Source organism: Mauremys reevesii, linkage group 5 (assembly GCF_016161935.1).
Source record: "Mauremys reevesii isolate NIE-2019 linkage group 5, ASM1616193v1, whole genome shotgun sequence".
Lineage (NCBI taxonomy): Eukaryota > Metazoa > Chordata > Testudines > Geoemydidae > Mauremys > Mauremys reevesii.
In genome coordinates this window covers 5,301,284-5,315,266 of record NC_052627.1, presented here as the reverse complement: position 1 = coordinate 5,315,266, position 13,983 = coordinate 5,301,284, and the positions used below count along the sequence as shown (strand labels likewise).

The 13,983-nt window shown below is 46.7% G+C and overlaps 1 long non-coding RNA gene across 1 annotated transcript in view; it reads left to right on the top strand.

Moving 5' to 3' along the window:
- The first annotated feature begins 13,264 nt into the window (after nt 1–13,264).
- The window catches only part of LOC120405567, a 31,348-nt gene continuing 30,629 nt past the window's right edge, over nt 13,265–13,983 (top strand). The window contains exon 1 of the long non-coding RNA XR_005598678.1: nt 13,265–13,343. This is a non-coding gene — a long non-coding RNA (uncharacterized LOC120405567). The remainder of the gene's footprint in view (nt 13,344–13,983) is intronic.

Genomic DNA, 13,983 nt, shown 5'->3' with positions numbered 1-13,983 from the left:
AAATGTTGAAATATTGGCATTTTGTGTGGGTCAGAAATGCCATTCTTCAATCAGAGAGACAAAGTGTGTCAGGTAACATCTTTTACTGGACCAACTTCTGGTGCTGAGAGAGAAGCTTTTGAGCTTATGCAGAGCTCTTCTTCAGGTATTCGGAGTTACAGAAAAAAGGAATTAACAGAGATTGGGAGCTACTTTGAAAAAGTAGAATAACAAGCAAATTGGGCTACTGAGCTGTGAAATTTTACAGAACAGAGGGCATTCCTCTGAAAGGAGGAAACAAAGAATGGTGGTGTGTGGGAAAAGACAGGGTGGAAAGCTATTTACAACAAAAGCTCTTTTAAAATATAGAACAGTTTTGCTATTTTAATATTTGAAAGAAAATTACAATGCTATTACCATCCAGCCCTGAAGAATTGCTCTGCGTGAGCTCAAAAGCTTCTCTCACTCACCAACAGAAGTTGGTCCAATAAAAGATATTGCCTCATCCTCCTTCTCTCTCTCTAATATCTTGGGACTGGCACAGCTACAACACTGCATTCTTCAGTCAGTTCCATTAGGAGCTCTAAACTGTGAGAGGGGTAAGAGCTGCAAGTTCCATATTGGCAGGGTGGGAAGCAGACCTCAACCCAGGAAGCATCAAGCTATCACTGGGAATAGCTTTCTTCTCCATCCCTAGGGAGCTTTCCCTACCATTGCTACTCTCCCGATGGCTATGCACTATCCTATTTTCCACCTGAGAGGGCTGTGTCAGGTGACCGTGAATGCTGCAGGATTTCCAGCTTACGTTTCTGCAGGATCCTGAAGAGAATGTCATGGAGAACAGCAACTCTGTCAACATTCCTCTCCTGAAATTTGTCTCTCTGTGTTCTTGTGGAGGCCCTCTGTATATTTCCAAGGATGCGGTAAGCATGCGGGAGATCTGTTACTCCAAGGATACCTACCCATGCCGCTAGCTAGTGCTGCCCTCCACCAGCAAATGAAGAGGTAAATGCAGGGCAAGAGAGACATGTGGGCAGCAGCCATGAAGCAATCAAACAAATGTAAAGAAAAAAAATCAGAGATGCCCATCAGTCAGAGGATGCTTCTTTTTTTCCTGCCCTATGATCAGGGGGTGGTGGTGTACGGGACTCCCAACCAGCAGCTACCATTTAACAAGGTGGCAGCCCCTCCCATTGGCCACAGTGCAGGCAGCGTAGGGGACCCCGGGCCCATCCTACTCCACCGGCTTCCAACCCAGAGTCCTGTAAGGCTGGTTTGACTGCTCACCTGTCTCTGGAGAGTGTCAGCCTCCAGTCAGCTTCCCCAGGCCTCTTCCTGGGAGGGATAGCTCAGTGGTTTGAGCATTGGCCTGCTAAACCCAGGGTTGTGAATTCAATCCGTGAGGGGGCCCCTTAGGGATCTGGGGTAAAATCAGTACTTGGTCCTGCTAGTGAAGGCAGGGGGCTGGACTCAATGACCTTTCAGGGTCCCTTCCAGTTCTATGAGATAGACTAGATTAATAAATAAATAATAATATATGGAGATATACCTGTGTCCCATTTGGCCACCTCCCAACTCTGGAGAACGTCACCTTCTGGGCTTCCAGCCCTCGTCCCAGCGAACGGGTGCTGTGTCTCCCCTGCTCACTGGCTCAATGCAGTCCTCCTGGGGAGCTCTCAGGGTACTTCCTCTTCCTGGCTTGCCAACCACAGACTGAGCTGCCTGGCTGACTTTTAACCTCCGGTGCCTCCAACCTGAGCATTCTCAGCAAGGGCAGAGGGTGGGGCCTGCTTAGCCCGTAACTGTTCCTTAACCCAGTGATGAGCTGCCAAAAAATTAACAACTGGTTCCTTCCTCCTCACCCCACGAGGGGGTCATGCACCCCCCCCAGATTCCTGCCCCATCCAACCCCCCACATTCTTTGACCCCTCCCCCCCGGATCCCTACCCTATCCAACCCCTCCTCTCATTCCTGATGGCCCCCTGGAACCCCTGCCCTATCCAATCACCCCTTCGCTCTGTCCCCGACTGCCCCTGGAAGTGGAACCCCTGCCCCTGACTGGCCCCCACCGCCCCATCCAACCTCTGATCCTTCCTGACTGCCCCCCGGGACCCTTGCCCTCCTTCAGTCCCCCTGTTCCCTGCCCTCTGACTGCCCTGACCCCTATTCACCTCCCCCCCCAAACTCCCCTGCCCTCTTCCAACACCCCCTCCCTGCTCCCTTACCATGCTGGAGGCCAGGCCGGGGGCGCTGGACCAGGCTGGGGCTGACCCAGAGCCGCTTGGCAGGGACCAGGCCCGGGGGGAGCCACTTGGCCGGAGCCAGGCTTGGCAAGCTAAGATGGGGTGGGGGAGCAAGGAGGGCTCCAGGGAGGTGTGGTGCGGCCCAGCCCAGTCCTGCTCCAGCCTAGCGCCCCGGGCCTCGCCTGGCCCAGGCCTGGTTGAGCAGCCCCGGCCGCGGCTCCGGCTGAGTGGCTCTGGCCCCGGCCCGAGGCTGGAGTCGCTCGGCCAGATCCTGGGCCAGAGCCTCTCGGCCGGGGCTGGGGCCGGCACTGCTCAACCAGGCCCGGGCCAGGCCAGGCCCGGGGCACTCAGCCGGAGCAGGACTGGGCCGGAGCCGCCAGAGCCAGAGGCGGAGCCACTCGCGGGCCAGAGCCGGGGCGCTCAGCTGGAGCAGGACTGGGCTAGGCTGCACCACCCCTCCCTGGTCCCCTCCTGGCTTCCCCGCCCCAGCTTACCTTGCCAAGCTGCTTCTTGCTTCTGAGCCCTCCCCAGTCCCAGGCTTCCCGCGCTAACATCTGATTCATGGGAAGCAGGGGAGGGGGAGGAGAAGGGAGGGGCAGAGCCTTCAGGGGAGGAGCCCAGGAAGCAGAGGTGAGCTGGGGCCGGGGGCAGGGCGGCCCTTTTAGAACCGGTTGTCCTGGGACAACCGGTTCTAAAAGGGTTTCTAAATTTAACAACCGGTTCCTGCGAACCGGTGAGAACCGGCTCCAGCTCATCACTGCCTTAACCCCCTCGTGGCCAGTGACGGGTGTATATACCTGGTCACATGTCCTTACTTAAAGTGGGTGGCTCCACACATCTCTACTCCCACAGTGATTCCGTGAACTCTAAGCCCTCCTTGAATATTTTTGGTAAACAATTAAATATTTATCAGGCTTTTACTACACAAAGAAGGGAAGTGGCTTTAAGTAATTAACGCAATCTCTCGGCTCCTACAGCAGATCATGTAGTTCTTTTTTAGGCCTTAGGACAGTTCTATGTCTATTAATACTTATGCAGTTTGATGTTCAAATAGTAATAACCATTGATGATTAAAATAGAAATTCACATTTTTGTCAGATTTCAATAGCAAAAGCAAACAATGTTTTGTTTTTCAAGCAATAACAAAAAGCTTAATTTCTTTTAGCTACTTTTATCCTTAAGAATCCAAAAAGCTTTACAAAGTTTGTACAGGAATCATTTCACTCACCTGTGAGTTTTTAATGAAGTAAACACTAATGAGAATTGTGTGATCATGGGAGACTTTAACTTCCCAGATATAGACTGGAGGACAAGTGCTAGTAATAATAATAGGGCTCAGATTTTTCTGGATGTGATAGCTGATGGATTTCTTCACCAAGTAGTTGAAGAACCAACAAGAGGGGATGCCATTTTAGATTTGGTTTTGGTGAGTAGTGAGGACCTCATAGAAGAAATGGTTGTAGGGGACAACCTTGGTTTGAGTGATCATGAGCTAATTCAGTTCAAACTAGATGGAAGGATAAACAAAAATAGATCTGGGACTAGGGTTTTTGATTTCAAAAGGGCTAACTTTAAAGAATTAAGGAAATTAGTTAGGGAAGTGGATTGGACTGAAGAACTTGTAGATCTAAAGGCAGAGGAGGCCTGGAATTACTTCAAGTCAAAGTTGCAGAAACTATCAGAAGCCTGCATCCCAAGAAAGGGGAAAAAAATCATAGGCAGGAGTTGTAGACCAAGCAGGATGAGCAAGCATCTCAGAGAGGTGATTAAGAAAAAGCAGAAAGCCTACAAGGAGTGGAAGATGGGTGGGATTAGCAAGGAAAGCTACCTTATTGACGTCAGAACATGTAGGGATGAAGTGAGAGAGGCTAAAAGCCATGTAGAGTTGGACCTTGCAAAGGGAATTAAAACCAATAGTAAAAGGTTCTATAGCCATATAAATAAGAAGAAAACAAAGAAAGAAGTGATGGGACCGTTAAACACTGAGGATGGAATGGAGGTTAAAGATAATTTAGGCATGGCTCAATATCTAAATAAATACTTTGCCTCAGTCTTTAATAAGGCTAATGAGGAGCTTAGGGATGATGGAAGGATGACAAATGGGGCCGGTTTTGTTCAATATCTTCATTAATGATCTGGAGGATGGTGTGGACTGCACCCTTAGCAAGTTTGCAGATGACACTAAACTGGGAGGAGTGGTTGATACGCTGGAGGGTAGGGATAGGATACAGAGGGACCTAGACAAATTAGAGGATTGGGCCAAAAGAAATATGATGAGGTTCAACAAGGACAAGTGCAGAGTCCTGCACTTAGGATGGAAGAATCCCATGCACTGCTACAGACTAGGGACCGAATGGCTGGGTAGCAGTTCTGCAGAAAAGGACCTAGGGGTTACGGTGGACGAAAAGCTGAATATGAGTCAACAGTGTGCCCTTGTTGCCAAGAAGGCTAATGGCATTTTGGGTTGTATAAGTAGGGGCATTTCCAGCAGATCAAGGGATGTGATCATTCCCCTCTACTCAGCACTGGTGAGGCCTCATTTGGAGTACTGTGTCCAGTTTTGGGCCCCACACTACAAGAAGGATGTGGATAAATTGGAGAGAGTCCAGCGGAGGGCAACAAAAATGATTAGGGGGCTGGAGCACATGACTTATGAGGAGAGGCTGAGGGAACTGGGATTGTTTAGTCTGCAGAAGAGAAGAATGAGGGGGGATTTGATAGCTGCTTTCAACTACCTGAAAGAGGGTTCCAAAGAGGATGGATCTAGACTGTTCTCAGTGGTAGAAGATGACAGAACAAGGAGTAATGGTCTCAAGTTGCAGAGGGGGAGGTTTAGGTTGGATATTAGGAAAAACTTTTTCAGTAGTAGGGTGGTGAAGAACTGGAATGGGTTACCTAGGGAGGTAGTGGAATCTCCTTCCTTAGAGGTTTTTAAGGTCAGGCTTGACAAAGCCCTGGCTGGGATGATTTAGTTGGGTTTGGTCCTGCTTTGAGCAGGGGGTTGGACTAGATGACCTCCTGAGGTCCCTTCCAACCCTGAGATTCTATGATTCTATGATGAGGATATGGAGGTAGATATTACCACATCTGAGGTAGAAGCCAAACTCGAACAGCTTAATGGGACAAAATCAGAGGGCCAAGAATATTAAAGGAGCTGGCACATGAAATTGCAAGCTCATTAGCAAGAATTTTTAATGAATCGGTAAACTCAGGGGTTGTACTGTATGACTGCAGAATTGCTAACATAGTTCCTATTTTCACAGGCCTTGGGTGGCAGGCCAGTCCTCGCCCACAGACAACCTGCCAAGCTGAAGCATATTCTCACCAGCAACTGCACACCGCACCATAGTAACTCTAGCTCAGGAACCAATCCATGCAACAAACCTCGATGCCAACTCTGCCCACATATCTACACCAGCGACACCATCACAGGACCTAACCAGATCAGCCACACCATCACCGGTTCATTCACCTGCACGTCCACCAATGTAATATATGCCATCATATGCCAGCAATGCCCCTCTGCTATGTATATCGGCCAAACTGGACAGTCTCTAAGGAAAAGGAGAAATGGACACAAATCAGACATTAGGAATGGAAATATACAAAAACCTGTAGGAGAACACTTCAACCTCCCTGGCCACACAATAGCAGATCTTAAGGTGGCCATCCTGCAGCAAAAAAAACTTTAGAACCAGACTTCAAAGAGAAACTGCTGAGCTCCAGTTCATCTGCAAATTTGACACCATCAGCTCAGGATTAAACAAAGACTGTGAATGGCTTGCCAACTACAGAACCAGTTTTTCCTCCCTTGGTTTTCACACCTCAACTGCTAGAACAGGGCCTCATCCTCCCTGATTGATCTAACCTCGTTATCTCTAGCTTGCTTCTTGCTTGCTTATATATACCTGCCCCTGGAAATTTCCACTACATGCATCCGACGAAGTGGGTATTCACCCACGAAAGCTCATGCTGCAAAACGTCTGTTAGTCTATAAGGTGCCACAGGATTCTTTGCTGCTTCTTAGGAAGGGGTAGCAGTCCGAGGGCTTGATCAGTCTTGGCAGACACTTTGTCACATCCTGAATTCTAGTTCCTAGCAAGCAGCACACTTTGAGTTTCCTGGTCTGGACGGCAGATGGATGACTCCGTGCCCTATAGGAGGGAATCCCCAACCACCACCACCCGTCTCCTTCTCTTGGGAATGGTGGTTGTGGAACCCCCACCTATGCTCGTAGTCCTTCTCTTCATCTGTCCCAGTTTGAATTCATCTTTCTTAAACATGGGAGACCAGAACTGCTTACTTAACTTGAAGCATGAGTAGTCTCATTGACTTCACTGGGACTGTTCTTGTGCTTAAAATTAAGCTACTGGGTAAGCACGTTGCTGCATTGCGGCCATAGTGAGCCTTGACTTACAAGGAAAAATGACTTTAAGAGGTTTTTCACTCCACATATTTAGCCCGATTTTCCAGTGAGCTCAGCACTCAGCTGCTCTCACTTAGACACCCAAATAAGTGTCTGGATTTTCCAAAGTTCCCGGTACCCAGCTGTTTCCATTGCTCTTAGGAGAGCTGAAGGGTGCTTCCTTTTGGAAATCTGGCTACTTCATTTGGGTACCTAATGGAAGCTGAGCTCATTAGCAAGTCTGGTCCCGGGGTGGCCTGTATTTCACCAGATGCTGGTGACCAACCAGAAGTTTAATAAAACATTAGAGTATTATCGAAATCATCTGATAAACACAGCTCCAGGTCTGGGCTTTGAAGTCTAATAATGAGGTGTGCTTTCGATCCATGGTTTTATTACAAAAGCCCTGCAAATCCAGGAGTATCTGCTTCATAGAAAGGCTCAGAGTTGTAGTCTCTCTGCCCAGAGTGGGGAAGGAGGAGTGGGCGGCAGGGCAGGAGGTATCTGGGGAGAAGTGGGGCTGGGGGGAGGTTGGGGGCTTGACACAGTCCTGCATCACTGCTGTGCGGTGACCTGTGGAGCTGTCTAGAGCCCTGCAAATCTGCAGATATCTGCAGACAAGTTTTGTGAATCGCGGATTGGATGTAGATACACCTTTTTGTAGCCACGCAGTGCTCTATTATTTTTTATACAGAAGTTTTATTTTTTTATGAAGTGATCCTCTCTGAGTTGTTGCATATTGCATGTCTCTGCATCCTCAGGTAGCGGCCTAGATACTCAGACACAGCTACGGCCACCACCCAAATGAGAGAACTTTTCTTAAACTCTAAATAAAACAATCCACTTAAATTAATTTGATGTGCTTAAGAAGCACATGTGTTTATTATGGATTGTTGTTTTAATTTATCCGTACAGAATGAATTTATTACAGTTGGGCAATTTGGTACATCCTTGTTTTAAAGTTTAATTGGATTCTTCTTTTAACAGTCTATGCTTAACCCTCAGGCTATCAGGTTTGAAATTCCCTTGTGCAGCATCTTTCATCTTTTTCCATTTTACACCTCTATGTCATTCTCTTTGCTGTGGAAGTTTTAAAAGTTGCAAGAGTAACAATGTTAAAAGTAACTCATCTTTGCATGTAATAAGACAGTTTATTATTAATACTAGTCAAATACAAAACTAGTTTCATGACCAATTCTGAATCTTTGAAGTTGTTTTCATGAACAAGAGACCCATTTTTCTTTTTTCCCCAGATAAAATTAATTTTAAAATCAAATTATTGAAAACATTATCAAATTTTCATTTACCAAAACCATTTTTGGTAAACAAAAAATGTTACTACTGTTTTAAAAAGCAAAATAAAATAACTAATTTCATTCAATTTTCCCAAACTTGGTAGTTTCCTTGTGAAATGGACACACCTTTAGGTTTTTGGATTTTGTTTTTTATTTAAAAACAAAAATATTATTGAAAATGGTTATAAAAAGGTTGTTTACCAAAACTAGGCTTTTCGTTAAACCAAAAATTTAACATTATTTTTTAATTTAAAAAAATCCTAAAAATAGTTCAGAGAATAATTGACAATATCAACTATTTTTCAAGAAATATTTCATTGTCTTTAAAAATGGATTTTTTCATTTAAAAATCTTTTTGTTAATTTTTTTTTTTGCCCAGTGGTAGCTACTGATATATTGTAAAATTAAATGCTTCCACTCTTAAGATTCCTTCCTTTGATCCTGATTGTGCAATCATTACTGATATTGGTGGTCAGTTACTGACACATATAATTCTACTGAAGTCTCTGTGGCAACTCACAGTATAGTAAGTGTTGCACAATTGGGCACTAGAGGCTTAATCATGCTAGCTGCTGAGCACTCTGGCCTTGATCCAGAAAAATGCTTAAGCATGTGCTTAACTTTAAGCATGTGAGTAGATCTGCTGAAATCAGCAAGACTATTCAAGGAGTAAGGTGCCACTCTGCACGAATAAAGACATTAGAATCTCTCCAAGTCTAGGATCATTTGAATTCTCATGTTATCATATCAATAATATTTCAATTCCTAACAGTATATTTCCTTGATATTTTAAAAATCATTTAAAAAATAATTTCACTTAAAAATCTAGAGAATCTTGGATGACAACTGGGATGTTCCTGATGTCTCTAGTGATAACAGGTCTTGTGCACATTTGTGCTTCAATGGGAATTTTAATTTTGTAATAGATTATTTTTGTATTATCCTCTTGATAATAGGAGCACAACATATGATGAGGCACAAAAGCATGCGCATTCTTTCAATGCTTTACCACCACCCATTTCAAGAGTTAAACCTGTGCTTTTAAAGGCAGGCAACCTCTTGGCTTTTCTTTATGTTTAAGCAAGAGGTAGTGAAACTACTGACACTGCTAAGAGTTTAGAAAGTGGCCGGCTTGTTCAGCTTAGTGGAATGAATGACATGAAATGCCAATGACAACATTAGTGCAGTAGAGTGAGGCTCAGAATTTAAATGCATGTAAATCACAAAAATTGAATGCTAAGGTTCCCATATTGATGTAAACTTGGTCCAGCTGCTCAGATAATACCCACCGAAGTGGACTCTGAATTGAAACTGAATGAACATCTGTACAGTGTGTCCATGTTAGCTTTGGCGTGGAACATCAGCAGCTGGATTGTCCCCTTCACTTTGAGTGGCGGGGACTCTGGGGCAGGACAGGGTCATTGTAGAAGAAGTGGGGCCGTGACTCTGGAATTGTCCCCTTTCACCTAACCCTGCAGAAACTCCCCTATGGCTACATCAGGTGGACAGGGCTTTGTATGTACCGAGGGATGATTGCTCTCAGTGTTTGTTCTCCCAGCCATACAGTGGGGCAAAACCATGGTGACATTATCTTGTGCAGTGTGGACACCACATAGTGACTTCCATTCCTGAGGTGGGTTCAGGGGAGCCCCTGGGAGCATGGACCCTGCAGGAGTTGTATTGCCATGGGAGTCGAGGGAGGGGGTTACAGGAGGCAGTGCAGAAGCACAGGGCTGTCTGCCTGGAAGCCTTGGTTTCCCCAGATCTTGGGACAGTGGTGGGTTAGGTGTAAGTGTGATAACTGACGCACTGGAAGGAGATAATGGTTGGACTGGGGGAGCTGGGAGGTGCATGAGCTTTGTTTTGACTGACCTGGGATTATACCAGTTTCGTGCAAATTGCATCACAGGCTTTTTTAAGGAGCAAGAGCAGACAGGAGGCTGGTGCCCTTGCTACAGACTCGAGTATGGAAGCCACTTGGTACTGCCTCTTCCAATACAGAAGGGTCTTCTGGGGCAGCGAGGGACCTGTCCCACTGCTGGTGTCTGAGCCGCGGCCAGACACACCGCAGAACCCCCGGCATGGTAACTAGAGAACCGCCTATGGTTCCCTAACAAACGTCTGATGGGGAGGAGATGCCTGATAATCCCTCCTAGCTCATGGTTTCTAGGGGCACTCAGTGGTTATCCTAGCAACTGTGGGGAGGGGATATCTTTTCACTTTCCTCAGCAAGTGGGATGGCTCCTCAGCTGCCACTCCCCTGGGCTCCAGGCACTTGCTGTCTCCTCACAAGAGCCCATTGACAGCGGTGGAAGTGCCCACACTGGGCCACCATAAGGGCCTGTTTGAAGGAGTGACACCTGGTGCCCCAAGAAACAAGGAGATAAGGTGACAGCCTCTAGGAGGAGCAGCAGTGGAGCAGACCACCAACCCCCCACTGAAGACAGCAGAGGTGAAGGGCCCTTGCGGATGGTTGGAGGCCATGACCCCGGAGTATCACGTCCCCAGTCTCTGCAATGCTGCCCCACCCAATGACTTAATTGGGATCATTTTCTGCTACCTGCACCATGGAGAACGTTGCAGGTACCTTTTCCCCACCCATGCATGCCGATTAACATATCAGGCAGGAACTACATCCGCACGGACCTCTGCTAGCTTTCCTAGGGTAACAACCACACACTTCTGATTTAATGATGGGGGCTAACTAAATTCTGCTGTTAATGAAAACTGTACTGCGAGGGAAATAAAAAGGTAATCGCTGTACCTCTCACTGCACCCACAGGGGGCGCTGCCCTGTGCAATTTTAGGGCCTTATTACTAACAACACTTTTATCCGGCTTGTAAACACACAGGCGTCTCTGGCTTCTGCATGCATCCATGACATGACCCAGAAAAGTATTAAGTAGAGATACTTAAAAAAGAGGAGAAGGATGGTCCAGTGATCTAGGATTTGGGAGACTGGGGTTTGATTCCATATTCTGCCAAAAGCTTTCTAGCAAGTCACTTAGACTCTGTCGGCATTTCCCTACCTTGCAGAGGTGTGGTAGGGGGCCAGATAAGCATGATAAAGAAAAGTCACAAATGCCTTTTGAATTTCTTACTGCTCCTTCAGAATTTTGCAGTTTTGAAAAAACAAACATCAAAACACACCCAAATTTTTAACTCTCTCTAATACTGACCAGGATGGCTTACATTTCATTTAAAAGTTGCATGGTCATCTATTAGGATTTAGGTATGTACACAGGATTGATTAGAAACTGTGGGCCAAATTACACCCTCACATATATCTTTGCAACCCCACTGATGACCAAGGAGTTGCACAGCTGTAAATAAAGGCAGAATTTGCCTTGTGAAACCTTCATTCCTGGTAATGATGCAGAAGCAAGGAAGAACCTGATCTCACTGTCAGACCTGGAGGTGAATTGTCAGAGTTTAGGGATATTTAAAAAACAAACACACACTTTTTTTTAACTTGTAATCTGAACCAATCTTGATCTGGAAATCAGTGACACTCAGATCACACGCTTCCAGCGTCCTCCTTTCCCAGGCATTGCTCTCCCTGGTCTGTAAAAAGGGAATAGTAATGCATGCTTACTTCGTTGGCATGTTATGAAACTTAACTCATTAATGGATTTAAGGCACTGAGTGATCCTCGGGGCAAGTTTAATCTCTGCTGTAACTTCCATTGACATCAGTGTCATTACAACAGGGATGAATTTGGTCCATCCTGCATAGGGGGTTTATTCTTTTGCGTTTGCAGCCACTAGAGGGCAAATTGTCACACCCAACCACATTTAATATATTCCATTCATTAGAAGGCATTGGCGAATTTATAGAGTGAGATACTTAACCCCCCACTGGCCTCTTTATGCCATGTTAAAAGGGCTGCAATACTGTAAAGTGGCCATCAAAGCCCTGTATTCAGCTGGAGGACAACTTCCCTGGGGCAGGCGCTGTAGTAGACAGCTGTAAGACTGCCCTCCGAGGCCTGCCTCCCAAACCCTGGCACAGGGGACAAGCCGGGGTCAGGGCTGGGGTCTGGCGAGGTGGGCATGCAGTACTGCAAAGATTCTGGGGGAAGGGAAGCCCGAGGGGGCTGCTTTGGCTTAGACAGAAATGGCTTCCCAACGCTCTGGCACCTGCAGACTTCAGAGGTCAGAGTCATCCTGAATGGAAAGCTGCCCCCATGTGCTACTCCGCTGGATCTCTGAGTTAACCCTGCTTCAAGCAACAATGCCCAGTGGGCTTTCTGCATGCAATCCCTCAGACTCAACAGGGGACTATGCTCTGCTCACTCTTCTTCCTTCCACAGCCCCAGCATGGATTTCCACCCCCATGAATGGAGCGGAACGGTCTGGGCCATTGTGTTGCTATAAGGGGCTCTCCATGTTCCACACCCTGGACAATCAGTCTGGAGACAAGGTGGAGAATGTTACAGAGGAGGTGGTTCCAGTCCTCTAGTCACAGCCTTGTAAAACAGAGACAAGGGGGCAATTGAAGAAATTGAAAGGCAGGAAATTCATAACTAATACAAGGAAATACTTGTTCACATAATGCACAATTAGCCTTTGGAACTCATTGCCACAGGATATCATTGAGGCCAAAAGATTCAAAGAGGATTGGATAATAAATAAAACCACTTTAAGACCAAAACAATAATAAAAAACTAGAGTTTTGGAAGTGACTTAAACCCTCAAGCTTCAGGGCATAAATCAACTTCTAACTAATTGGGGTCAGAAAGAACCTTTCTCTGGAGTCAGGCTACCTCAATTTTTTGTTTTTTTAATTAGAGCTATACCTATCTCATAGAACTGGAAGGGACCTTGAAAGATCATTGAGTCTAGTCCCCTGCCTTTACAGCAGGACCAAGTACCATCCCTGACAGATTTTCTCCCCAAAACAGCCCCCTCAAGGAGTGAACTCAAAAACCTTAAGGTTAGCAGGCCAATGCTCAACCCACTGAGCTATCCATCCCCCAGAGCTTCTTGCTTGTGTTCCTAGGACTAAAATCTTCTCCTTAATGTATCCCATTGCATCTTGGTATTTCTATGGACAACTGCCACACACCATGTACACTGACATTATGACCCTGTGCCTGGAGGACTTTCAATGCCTGTAGTTCAGCCACACGCTTGAGTTTGGATCAGAATGTGAATCTCATATAGAGAACACTCAGCACTGGAAGAGGGAGAAGAGGAGCCTTCTGAGTAAACCCTACACTGGTTAGCCACGGGTTGGCAGGAGCCTAAGTCCAATTACCTCACTGTGTGGCACCTGGCGGGGTGTTGGCCATAATTGGTGATCAAACCCAGCTGGGAAGGAGTTGGTTCTTTGTCATGGAAGGAACACAGGTCAGTGAGAACTCTGCAGCCACTGTATGGTGGTAGACAGCAGAGGAAAGGGAAGAAGCAGCAGGAACAGGTACAGAAAAGATTGTGATGGAACTGGCCAGAGATGGGATATCCTGCTGGGTCGGAGGCTTGTGCAGGGCCCTGAGGTAAAGGGGAAGAACTGGCTCACCCAGGCAGAGGCTGGTCCCAGGAGCAGGAAGAGCCCTGCAAGGATAGGACTCATAGGCAGGGAGGCCTGGGGAGTGGAACCCTGCTTGATGTGAGGGTTGTGGTGGCCCCAGAACACAGCCCTGGAATGTGTAACTCATTACAAGGATCTGACAAGGAGCTGGGAAGAAGGCCTGAAAACAGGCTATAGTAGGAAGGAGTCTAGGGAGGCAACAGCAAGGAATCTGATGAAGCAGACCTTGGCTACTGGGTGTATGGTCTTGGTTCCTGTACTACCACAGGTGAGAGGGTATGTGGCCTCTGAGAAGGGAATAAAAACTACTGAAAGCCCTGAGTGAAGGGGCCTGGAGTTGAAGGCCAAAGACCAGATATAAGGATTGGGACTAATATTTGTCAGACCTCTTGTTACTCTGGAAGAGGTGGAACTAAAAGTGATCTGTCCAGAAGCTGAGTTGCAAGAAAGGAGTGACAGTCAGCAGGGGGTGCTAGAGACAAAAGCATTGTTATGCCCAGACTTGTTAGGGGTGGTCCAATGGTGGGTC